Here is a 13,549-nt window from a genome sequence, read left to right as displayed (position 1 = left end):
GAAGTGTTCTTCCTGGAGGATTGGCAGAGGAGGCCATACCATCAGACCCTGCAAGCCTGGTCTTAGGGCCTCACATATCCATGATGAAGAACTGCCAGCAATGTTAAAAGAAGGTCAATCCTCCACCAGGACCAATGCCACAATCTTCTCTCAGCTACCTCACACCCACTTTATCCCTGCTACTACACCTATCTCCCAGCAAGGCTCAAGCTCTCCCACTCACTATTGCATGCAATACATTCCCTCACAGCTCTCACCCACCCAGCCCCCATGACTAAATCTGCATGCCTTCTGTGCTACCCACTCATGTGCTTAGGCCACCAAGACACCATTTTCCCACCTGCACCAGCCGTGCCACCAATTACCGTGTCACTCAGTCCTGCCCTTTCTCTCATTATTGGTGAGGACAACCCACACTAGGGATCAGTGAGGCTGAACGGTCGAGTGTTTCCAACTTACAGCTCCTCACCCTTTATGAGGAGAAAATCATGGCTCTTTCAGGAGAAGATGAGGACTGTTTTTCTGGGGTTGCAGGGATATCCATGTCCCAACAAGTAAGTATCATTCCTCATTCCACTTTTGTGAAAACTCAACCTCACCAGTCTCATAACTGGCCATGCTGCCTTCTCTCTCTTTTGTCTTGCAGTTGAGTATCGCACATGTGGGGACATCACAAGTGTCAGCACACCCAAAGTGCAATGGGATAGCCTCATCTTTGGACAACCTCCTTCTGGATCGAGGTATCTCCCCTGCCAGGTAAGTCACATCCTGTACACCAGAAACCTTACTTATCCAACACAAGTTCAATTCAATTACTGCCCCGTAAGTCTATTCTTGATCATTAAAAAATTGATGATACCAACAGTGTATCAAACAACACTTGCTTAGAAACAAGCTGCTCACTGATGGCCAGTTTGAGCTGAACTCCAGAGGTGAGATCATGGAGTTATAGAGGTCGACAGCATGAAAACAGGCCCTTTGGCCCAATTTGCCAATGCTGCCCAGTTTTCACAATTTAAACTAGTCCTATTTGCCTGCATTTAGTCATAACCCTCTATACCAATCCCATCCATGTACCTGTCTAAATGTTTCTTAAATGACAAAGTTGTACTCGCTTCCACCACTACTTCTGGCAGCCTGTTCCAGATGCTCACCATCCTCTGGATCTTTCTGTATCTCTCCCTTCTCACCTTAAATGTATGCCCTCTAGTTTTACACTCCTGTACGATGGAGAAAAGTTGTCCGCTATCTAAATTATCCATGCCTGCCATGATTTTATGTACCTCTATAAGGTGAGCGCTCCACCTCCTATGCTGCGAGGAAAACAGTTCCTGCCTTTCCAACGTCTCTTTATAAGACAAACCTTCCAATCCAGTCAGCTTCCTAGTAAATCTTTTCTGCACTCTTTCTGGTTTAATAATATCCCTTCTGTAGTAGGGTGACCAGAACCGCACATGTGTACTCAAGTACAGGGATACAGGAGTATAGTAAAAAGGTTGCAAAATTGCCATTCCTGGCACCATCCTTGGTACAAACACCCTTAGGTACAAAATCTTAGGTACAAATGTGGCTGTTGATTATCTCACATTTGTGGACAAACAAGTGTCAGCACACCCAAAGTGCATCATCTTTGGACAACCTCCTTCTAGATCGATGCAACGTGAAAGTTCCATTCTCGTGCGATCTCGCATTATAAGGAAATCGCTCTATAGCTGAACTATTTCAACTAAAGGGCTTAGAATCGCATTATAGCCAATGCAGTTAAGTTAGCATTCGACAAATAGTGGTCTAAATTCTTCAATTGCATAAAAGCCAATTCGTGTTGCCAAACAGACTGTACTCCAAATGTGGCCTCACCAATGTTTTGTACATCTGCAAAAAGATGTCCCATCTTCTACACTAAATGTGCTGTCTGACTAACGCTAGTATGCTGAAAGCCTTCTTCACCACTCTATCTACCTGTGGCTCCATTTTCAAGGAGCTATGAGGCTATACTCTTAGTTCTCATTGTTCGATAACACTGCCAGGGCCCTACCATTGACTGTGTAAGTTTGACCTCTGGTTTACTTTACCAAAATTCAACACCTTGCTTTTATCTAAATTAAACTCCATCTGCCATTACTCAGTGCACTGGCACATGTGATCGAGATCTTGCTGCATTCCCAGATAATCTTTTTCACTGAAAGAGGTGAGAGTGACTGCTCTTTAAACCAAAGACATATTTTGACTGGTTATGGCTTCAAGGAGCCCTAGTAAAACTAGAGTCAGTAGGAAGATGGAGGGAAATTCTCTACTGGTTGGAGTCACATCTGGCAAATATGAAGATGGTTGCAGTTGTTGGAGGTCAGTCATCCCAGTTCCAGGATATCGCTGCAAAAATTCCTTAGGGTAGCGTCTGAGGCCCAATCGTCTGCAATTATTTCATGAATGATATTGTTTCCAACATAAAGTCAGAAGAGGGATGTTGGCCATAAATTGTACAATATTCAAGACACTACAGAGACTGAAGTAGTCCATACCCAAATGCAGCAAGACCTGGATAATATCCAGATTAAGCCTAACAAGTAGAAAGTAACATTTGTATCATGCATGTGCCAAGCAATCACCATCATTGACAGAGGGGATGTAAACATTGTCTCTTGATATTTAATAGCATTATTATGGATGAATTGCCTGCTCTCAATATCTTGGGGATTATCATTGACATTCAATTGAATTGGACTACCATATAAATGCAATGACGACAAGAACAGGTTAGGCAAACTTCTACCCATGGTAACAAGTTACCGTTGCAATAAGCTTTTATTTGCAGCAATAAATTTTGATGACGCAACTTCTCAAATGTTTTCTAAGCCAACTAAGTACTTTTATAGCTTAGTAGCTATCGTCACATAGAAAATGCTGCAGCCAATTTGCAGACAGTGAAATGCAAACAGAAAATATCAATGTATAACAACATCCCTCTGTCAGGGCACATGGGGACTTGATTAATCTACAAGAGGGCATCTGATAGTGCAGCATCCCCATCATATTGGATTGTCTAGGCCTGCCTAAACATGGATGAAGTCACCATTTTCTGCTCTGAACTACAGTTGGTGCATGTGTGTCGGTGACCAGTTTGAATTGGCCTCAGGGGCCCAAGATAAATTGAAACAAGAGCCCTTGATGTTGCTGCATGTAGTGCAGGTCTGGCCCTTACTCCAGTGGTCAACTCAGGCATATTCAACTTCATCTGGACATTGAACATGAATTGTGAGAACAGGGACCCTGTGTGCGTATCTCTATATAATATGTTTTGGAGAGGGGGGTAGACTGTACCAATATTGCTTTCATCTGGATGATCAGGGAGCGGGCGCAGCTGAACACGTGGCTACGCAGCTGGTGTAGGAGGGAGGGCTTCAGATATGTAGATAATTGGGATGCCTTCTGGGGAAGGTGGGACCTGTACAAGAAGGACGGGTTGCATCTGAACTGGAAGGGGACCAATGTCCTGGGTGGAAGGTTTGCTCGAGTAGTTCGAGAGGGTTTAAACTAGTATGGCAGGGGGGTGGGAACCTGAGCTGTATACCAGAGGTGAGCGTTGATGCAGGTGAGGCAGTAGCAAGAGGTAGACCAGCTAGTGGGAAGGATTTTCCTGGGAAGGAACCAAGGGATCGGTTAAAGTGTGTTTGCTTTAATGCAAGGAGTATCAGGAATAAAAGTGATGAACTTAGAGCATGGATCAGTACCTGGTGCTATGATGTTGTGGCCATAACAGAGACATGGGTTTCTCATGGGCAGGAATGGTTGCTGGATCTTCCAGGGTTTAGAACATTTAAAAAGAATAGGGAGGGGGGAAAAAGAGGAGGGGGTGTAGCACTACTAATCAGAGAGGGTATCACAGCTACAGAAGCTTCCATTGTCGAGGAAGATCTGCCTACTGAGTCAGTATGGGTGGAAATTAGGAACAGCAAGGGAGTAGTCACCTCGTTAGGGGTTTACTACAGGCCGCCCAATAGCAGCAGGGAGATTGAAGAAATCATAGGTCGACAGATTTTGGAAAAGTGTGGACGCAGTAGGGTTGTTGTAATGGGTGACTTTAACTTTCCTAATATTGCTTGGAACCTCCTTCGAGCAGAAGATTTGAATGGAGCTGTTTTTGTAAGGTGTGTTCAGGAGGGTTTCCTAACTCAGTACGTTGACAGGCCGACGAGGGGAGAGGCCATTCTACACTTGGTGCTCGGAAACGAGCCGGGGCAGGTATCAGATCTTGTGGTGGGAGAGCATTTTGGTGATAGTGACCATAACTGCCTCACATTCTACATAGCTATGGAGAAGGAGAGGATTAGGCAAAATGGGAGGATATTTAATTGGGGAAGAGGAAACTATGATGCGATTAGACATGAGTTAGGAAGCATGGACTGGGAGCAGTTGTTCCATGGTAAGGGAACTATAGACATGTGGAGACTGTTTAAGGAACAGTTGTTGGGAGTGATGAGTAAATATGTCCCTCTGAGACAGGCAAGAAGGGGTAAGATAAAGGAACCTTGGATGACGAGAGCGGTGGAGCTTCTTGTGAAAAGGAAGAAGGTAGCTTACATAAGGTGGAGGAAGCTAGGGTCAAGTTCAGCTAGTGAGGATTACATGCAGGCAAGGAAGGAGCTCAAAAATGGTCTGAGGAGAGCCAGGAGGGGGCACGAGAAAGGCTTGGCAGAAGGAATCCGGGAAAACACAAAGGCATTTTACACTTAAGTGAGGAATAAGAGAATGGTCAAAGAAAGAGTAGGGCCGATCAGGGATAGCATAGGGAACTTGTGTGTGGAGCCTGAGGAGGTAGGGGAAGCCCTAAATGAGTTTTTTGCTTCTGTCTTTACGAAAGAAACGAACTTTGTAGTGAATGAAACCTTTGAAGAGCTGGTGTGCATGCTGGAATGGATAGAGATAGAGGAAGCTGATGTGCTGAAAATTTTGTCAAACATTAAGATTGACAAGTCGCCAGGCCCGGACCAGATTTGTCCTCGGCTGCTTTGTGAAGCGAGAAATGCAATTGCTTCGCCACTTGCGAAGATCTTTGCATCCTCGCTGTCCACTGGAGTTGTACCTGAGGACTGGAGAGAGGCAAATGTAATTCCTCTCTTCAAGAAAGGAAATAGGGAAATCCCCAGCAATTATAGACCAGTAAGTCTCACGTCTGTCGTCTGCAAGGTGTTAGAAAGGACTCTGAGGGATAAGATTTATGACCATCTGGAAGAGCATGGCTTGATCAAATACAGTCAACCCGGCTTTGTGAGGGGTAGGTCATGCCTTACAAACCTTATCGAGTTTTTTGAGGATGTGACTAGAAAAGTTGATGAGGGTCGAGCTGTGGATGTGGTGTATATGGACTTCAGTCAGGCATTTGATAAGGTTCCCCATGGTAGGCTCATTCAGAAGGTCAGGAGGAATGGGATACAGGGGAACTTAGCTGCTTGGATACAGAATTGGCTGGCCAACAGAAGACAGCGAGTGGTAGTAGAAGGAAAATATTCTGCCTGGAAGTCAGTGGTGAGTGGGGTTCCACAGGGCTCTGTCCTTGGGCCTCTACTGTTTGTAATTTTTATTAATGACTTGGATGAGGGGATTGAAGGATGGGTCAGCAAGTTTGCAGACAACACAAAGGTCGGAGGTGTCGTTGACAGTGTAGAGGGCTGTTGTAGGCTGCAGCGGGACATTGACAGGATGCAGAGATGGGCTGAGAGGTGGCAGATGGAGTTCAACCTGGATAAATGCGAGGTGATGCATTTTGGAAGGTCGAATTTGAAAGCTGAGTACAGGATTAAGGATAGGATTCTTGGCAGCGTGGAGGAACAGAGGGATCTTGGTGTGCAGATACATAGATCCCTTAAAATGGCCACCCAAGTGGACAGGGTTGTTAAGAAAGCATATGGTGTTTTGGCTTTCATTAACAGGGGGATTGAGTTTAAGAGTCGTGAGATCTTGTTGCAGCTCTATAAAACTTTGGTTAGACCGCACTTGGAATACTGCGTCCAGTTCTGGTCGCCGTATTATAGGAAAGATGTGGATGCTTTGGAGACGGTTAAGAGGAGGTTTACCAGGATGCTGCCTGGACTGGAGGGCTTATCTTATGAAGAGAGGTTGACTGAGCTCGGTCTCTTTTCATTGGAGAAAAGGAGGAGGAGAAGGGACCTAATTGAGGTATACAAGATAATGAGAGGCATAGATAGAGTTGATAGGCAGAGACTATTTCCCAGGGCAGAAATGGCTAGCACGAGGGGTCATAGTTTTAAGCTGGTTGGTGGAAAGTATAGAGGGGATGTCAGAGGCAGGTTCTTTACGCAGAGAGTTGTGAGAGCATGGAATGCGTTGCCAGCAGCAGTTGTGGAAGCAAGGTCATTGGGGTCATTTAAGGGACTGCTGGACATGCATATGGTCACAGAAATTTGAGGGTGCATACATGAGGATCAATGGTCGGCACAACATTGTGGGCTGAAGGGCCTGTTCTGTGCTGTACTGTTCTATGTTCTATGTTCTATGATCACCTTTCTCACTGGCTCTATCAAGCTATGAGTAGACCCTCAGTACACAAATGCCAAGTGAGATTCTACTTGTTGCCATAGGTGAAGCATGGGTTGGTCATGTTGCTGCAGCATAACTGATATTCATTTGCCACCATAAGAAATTGGAACAGAAGTAGGCCATTCAGCCCATTGCATCTGCTGCACTGTTCAATGGTTTATCTGCTAATCTTCAACTCCACTTTCATGCCTTTTTCCCATAATCTTGATTCCCTTTTTGATTAAACATTTGCCTATCCAAGCCTTGAATATGATTAACAGCCCTGTTGGATTTTACAAATTTGCCACCAGCTGAGAGAAAAGATTCCTCCTCATCTCCATTTTAAAAGAACCTTTAAAAACATTATTCTGAGGTTATGCCTTCTGGTCCTAGACTCTTCCACAAGAGGAAACAACCTTCTTGCATTTAAACTGGTAAATCCCTTAAGAAGCTGAAATGTTTCAATAAGGTTGTGCCTGAGTTTTCTAAGCTCCAATGGGTACTGACACAACTTAACAATCAACTCCTCATAAGACAGTCACTCCAAACCTGAGATCAGTTTAGTGAACCTTTTCTGGACAGTCTCTAATGCCAATATATCTTTCCTTAGATAAAAGATCCAAAGCTGCTCACAGTATTCTAGCTGAGATCTGACTCGTGCCTTGTATAGTTTTAGTAAGACCTTCCAATTTTTTCACTCCATTTCTTTTGAAATAAATAAAGATCAACATTCTATTTCCCTTTCCTATTACCTGTGAACTAGATGCTAGCTTTTTGATTCCCCTGCGCTGTAGCTTTCTCCAGTTTTTCTCCTTATAAATTATATTCAGCTCATCTATTCTTCCTTTTAAAATGCAGAACCTCCCATTTTTCTACATCATATTCCATCTGCTATGCTTAACCTGTCTAAATCTCTCTCTAAACTCTTTATGTCATCCTCACCAAGTGCCTCCTTACCTATTTTTATGTCATCCACAAACTTGGCTACAGTACATTCACGTTTCTCATCCAAGTCAGTACATATTATGTGTTGCCATCCTGAAAATGCCCCTCCTTGTTTGAACTCTCTGTCTTCTAACAGTTAACCAATCCTCAATTCATGCTAATACAATATCCCAAAACCATTGCTCTTGTTATAGTTTTGCCCATTTACATAAAGCCCATTTACTTATTTTATTGTGAATAATGTTATGATTCCAACTGATGGTAATATTGGACAAGTCAGACCCCAAGCTGAAACCTGGATTGATAGTTCATAATTTAATTGATGCAATTATTTACCATTGTAATAGTCAATCACTAAACATATTTACAGAAAGTTGCCAATGTTCTTTAACTCAGGAAAGTAAATTTAAACCACAAAAGAAACCATAATAAACATAGCTACATAGATGAGACAGCTTAGGACAATCATATCATTAATAGGAAAACAAAGTTTCAACTTGTTTGCCAGTAATATCCATTACAGATTCCCAAGTCCCAGAGAAATATCTCTCCAATCTCAACTCTTTATATGCTTTTCTGGCTCTTTCCAGTCCTTCTTTTTGGACTGCTGAGGAGTTTTGTAACATTTTCCCACTTCTGCTAGCCTGACAATTTTCAGGCCTGACAACTTTAAAAATTCTTTACAAACGCTCACAGCTGGCCAATTTCTCAAATTAAAACTGTTTTGCTACAGTGACTATACTCCTGAATGAAACACTTGATTCTTCTGCTCAGCGGAAACTGTTTCTTGAACTGAAGCTCTAAATTTTCTGATCTGAAGTCAGAGCTAAACTAATGACCACCGGTCTGTCTTGTCTACCTTGATGAACTCAGCAGTATAAACATTTCATCAGTTAACACCATAGGTAACCTGCTAGACAACTGACTGAATTTTTTGGAAACTATGCATTTAGGTCACTATTCCAAATGACTGTCTGATTCTATTTTGTAAAAAGATCCCTTTGCAGAACTAGAGCTGAAGTCTAACTTCCCTTTTAGGACTCAAAATTCCGAAAATAACAATAAAAATAAATATGCGTGCACACAACTTTCAACCTACACTGCTGACAAGACTGTCTTTGTGTCATTGACAAATTTGTGTTTTGCAAATTTCTGCTCCATTATCTATGTCACTAATAAATACAGTGAAGAGTTGAGGGTTTAATATCAATTTTTGTAATTGCATGCCACATTCTTCCGTTTGGAGTACATGCTTATTATCCTTCCGTTCTGTTTCCTACCACTCAGCCGTGGTTCCAGTCAAGTCAATAATTCCATAAAGTCAAATCTAGCTTGCGGACCTTTTTGAAGGACTTTATTATATATCTTCTGAAAATTAAGAAATGCCAAAGAGGTTTACAAGAATGGATCTAGGATTGAGACACTTTAGCTATAAAAATAGATTGAGAAGCTGGGGATAACAAAGTGTGGAGCTGAAGGAACACAGCAACCTAGGCAGTATCAAAGGAACAGGAAAGATGATGCCGCTATGTTCCTCCAACTCCACACTTTGTTATCTCTGACTCTAGCATCTGCAGTTCTTGCTATCTCCTTGAGAAGTTGGGGCTGTTTTCCTCAGAGAAGGGAGGCTATGAGGAGAATTGATAGAAATTTTAAAAATCATGATGGGCTAGACAGAGTGAATGGGGAGAAACTGCTCCCTTTCAAAAAAGGATTGAGAATGAGAAAGCACAGATATGAGGCAATTTGTGAAGGAAACAAATGTGTTGTGAGAAACAACTTTTGCACACAGCAAATAGCTAGGTTATTTAATGCACTGTCTGGAAGTGTGATGGCAGCAAATCCAACTGATTCATTCAAGAGGGCATAGATGATTATTTAAATGTAATCAATATTCAGGGTTACAGGGAGAAGGCAGGAAAATAGAACTGTGTCATGTTGCTTATTCAGAGAATCAGTGCAGGCATGATGAGCCAAACAGGCTTCTGTTTGCACCATAACAATTTTGTGATTCTGTTATTCACTTCAATGACAATAGCAGCACAAATTGGCACATTGTACTAATATTGTATTCAAATCTCAGTTTATTGGTATAGAAGAAAAACATGCATGTTAACTTAATAATGTCTTTTATTAGCCGCACGCAATTTGAATTGTTTGATAATTTATTTTTTAAATGGATCGTAATGAACAGCAAAAAAGTATCATGAATAATAATTGCTTTGACAAGTTTCAGACTGTAACTATATCACAAACTTATAGGAATGTTGGCTTTTGAAAATGAGAGAAAACACAATTCTGAAAACTCAATCTGTAACCGACATTTTACATAAAAGCCTCCTACCATTCTTCTCACTGATCCCATTTCTCCTGCTAACATTAAAGAGAATTAAAAATCTCAAGGAGCAACTGGCAATTTTAATAATACAGGCAGTCGTTAGGATGTGAATGGATTCTGTTCTTGAGTCCATCGCAAGTTTATTTCAATGCAACTTGGAACAAAATGTAGGAAAGCATGAAATAGCTGCTTGCAAGTACAAGTATTCATAAGTCAAATATTCCTCATTTGAAAATTGGACTACTTGCGCACTAAACAGCATCTTCCAAACTCCCAACCACTTCCACCTAGAGCTTCAGATCGGTATGACAGGTCGGCACAACATCGAGGGCCAAAGGGCCTGCACTGTGCTGTAATGTTCTATGTTCTATGATAAGGACAACAGATAAATGGGACCACCACCAACTGCAAGTTCCCCTCCAAGCCACTCACCATCATGATTTGGAAGTATATCATCATTCCTTCACCGTAGCTGGGTCGAATCCTAGAAGTCCCTCCCTAAGGGCATTGTGGGTCGACCCACAGCATATGGATGGCAGTGCTTCAGTAAAACAGCTCATCACCGCATTCTTGAGGGCAACTAGGGATGGGCAAAAAAATCCCCCGTATGTGCCAAACAAAATGGCCTACTTGGAGATGCTAGTAACATTTGAGAGTGGTGACATTAGGATTCCTTAGATAATACTTGACCTTCATTCTCAATTAAATGAAGACTGAAGTGTTGGGTTGTTTCAGCACGTGAGAAATCTGGGTCAGAAGACACTTGGCATTGCAACACATTGTTTACAAAGACCCTAAAATATATAGTGCAGCAACATTTAGAGCCTGCAAGTAACCATTTGCTGACTATCAAAACACAACTCCGCTGAGTTTTGATGGCAGTGATTAGGGACTAGATCATTTCCCTCAGGGAGTTTATGGAAAAATACTCATTGAAGACTTCATGAAGATCACATTAAACAACTAAATATATGTTGAGAAAGGAGTTAATCTAAAAATGGGGAAGAAACAACTGCAGAGGGAATGTATTTCTTTTTATATGTAAACAAAGTGCAATTATAATAGCCATTGGAAGTACATTACATTTGAAATGATGTGCAATGTGTTTCCACCCCAACTCAATGCACCACATATTATGGCTGGTATATACAAATGATAGCTGCAAACCATAGCCCAGATTTTCAGCCAGTGATGAGCACACAGAGTTGGGAAATTTCCCAGCCGGCTTCACCCATTTTGGAAAAGGGAAGCCTGTGTTTCAGGCTCTTAATTCTATAGTGGCCATGTATGCTGGAATCAGGACTCCTGCCCCTGGAAATAGTTCAGAGGTGAACACAGAGGCTACTAAGTGTTACACTAGACAGATTCAAAGGCTTGCCTGCATTCACTGAAGTTTTTGTCCAGTTGCTTAACTCACTATTATGATCTCTGACTCTCAACCCTCACATCCTCTTACCAATTACCTAATCTCCATGCAGCATGCATAACAATTCATGTCCACTGATGTCACTGTAACCATTCCCAATGGCCCCTGGTAAATTTTATGTCAATCCACACCTCTTCACTAATTTCTCCGGTGCCTTAAAGACCCTATGCCAATTTAGTGCCAGCTTATGAACAGCCAATCACCCTCTTTTGTTCCTTATAGCCCTTATGCCAATCCATGCCCCTATCATAGTTTGCCCTTCCTCCCCTCATACCAAATGATCAGCTTCCACTCTGAGTAAACCTCATGCTGAGATTAAATAACATTTTAAGTTTCTGCATTATCATTGATCAAAGCCCAATCAAAACATTTAAATCCATTCAAACACTTAATTAATCCCTTACAAAAAACAACATTTGCATTCATTATACCACATCAAAGGAGCTTCTTCCTTAATAACTGGCTGGAGCTGTCAATCAAACTATGAAATTACAGGCCCCCACTGTGATGACAGGTTGTGGAAGCAGCCAACTAGTGAACTGTAAGCACTATTGATTTTCAACTCAGAGACATTGTTCATATGATGTAGTTACATCCACAATGCTAATAGATTTACAGGATTTTGACTCACCCATAGTAAAAGATTGATGATATTGTTACATATCAGAATGGTGTATAGGTTAAAGTAGAACTTGAATGTGGTAGTATTCCCTTTCATCTGAAGTCCTTATCTTTATAAAGGGTAGACATCATAAGTTTAGAAGATGTCATTGAAGATTCCTGGGCGACGGTACACCATGCTGTCACTGTGCATAACGTGAATGGAGTGAATATTAATGAAGCTAGGTGGGGTGCAAATCAAATGGGCTGCTTTGTCCTGGATGCTGTTGAGCCTCTTAAGTTTTGATGGAACTACTTTTGTCCAGGCAAGTGGAAAAGATTTGATCATGCTTTTGATATGCCTTATAGATGGTGAGAATGTACTCAGAGGATTGACAGGATTTGACTGGTATGAAGGTGAGTTACTCACTGAAAAGTTCCTAGCCTCCAAACTGCTCTTGTAGCAGCAGCCATGTATTTGGGTCTAGTTCAGTTTCTTGTCTATGGTAATCCCTAGTATGTTGACGGCAGCATTGTAGCGATGGCCGTGTTATTGATACTAAGGGTAGATGATTAAGTTCTCTCTGGTTGGAGATGGTCACTGCCTAGCTTTTATGTGTCTTGAATGTTACTTGCCACTTATCAACACGAGCCTGGATGTTACCCAAGACTTTTTGCATTTGGGCATAGACTGCTTCAGTATCTGAGGAGTTGTGAATAGTCTTCCTGAACTGTGTACAACTATCAGTGAACATCCCCACTTCTGACTTTAGGATGGTGTGACAGTTATTAATGAAGCAGCTCAAGGTGGTTGGACCTAAGGTACTACAGTGCAGAAATTAAGTCTGGGAACTGGGATGATTGATCTCTAGAAATCTTAACTATTTTCCTTTCTGCAAGGTATAATTCTCACAATTGGAGAATTTTTCCATTGATGCCAGATCAGGTGTGTATGTTGGCAGTATGAGCGTATATCAGGACCATTTCACACAAATAAGGAATTTGGGTGTTTTGCAGAAACTGTTTCCAATGCTTGAATGCTTCGACACTCGATGTGTTAAACTTGCACAGCAAAATGTGGCACTAACACAGAGGATGGCCCCCTCACTAATGCTATTTAAAGAAATTATGCTGAACTTTAAGGTATTAATAGAGTCCAAACCAGTTGGTGAGGTTAAAACCACGACACATATCTTGCCTTTTGTAAAGTGAATTTATTACCATCTTCAGTCTTATCCCTCTTGTGCCACACCCTGATCATATGTGCTCAGACAATTATAGCCACCATCTGTTTCTCTGAAGTAAATAATTTAACAAGGTGGTTAACTAGACATTAACACCAGGTTATTGGAGATAATGGGAACTGCAGATGCTGGAGATTCCAAGATAATAAAATGTGAGGCTGGATGAACACAGCAGGCCAAGCAGCATCTCAGGAGCACAAAAGCTGACATCTCTGATGAAGGGTCTAGGCCCGAAACGTCAGCTTTTGTGCTCCTGAGATGCTGCTTGGCCTGCTGTGTTCATCCAGCCTCACATTTTATTAACACCAGGTTATTTGCTGGTTTATCATTTTCAACTTGTTGTTTGATTCCTAGGCATTTTTTGTTGTGGTGCGTCGCTGTGTAAAATTTACTTTCTGTACACAAATAAAAGATTCTGTTGGTCGTGAATGGATGCCCCAGAGATAGACTGGCTGCAGACAT

General features: G+C 41.9%; 1 pseudogene; it reads right to left on the bottom strand.

The window, feature by feature from the left end:
• Positions 1-637: 637 nt before the first annotated feature.
• LOC125453725 (U1 spliceosomal RNA) lies at positions 638-764 on the bottom strand (annotated as a pseudogene).
• Positions 765-13,549: the final 12,785 nt, after the last annotated feature.

The sequence above is a fragment of the Stegostoma tigrinum genome, chromosome 6 (genome assembly GCF_030684315.1).
Source record: "Stegostoma tigrinum isolate sSteTig4 chromosome 6, sSteTig4.hap1, whole genome shotgun sequence".
NCBI classification, from domain to species: domain Eukaryota; kingdom Metazoa; phylum Chordata; class Chondrichthyes; order Orectolobiformes; family Stegostomatidae; genus Stegostoma; species Stegostoma tigrinum.
Note: the sequence above shows the minus strand (reverse complement) of the source record. Positions and strands in the feature narration are given on the sequence as shown.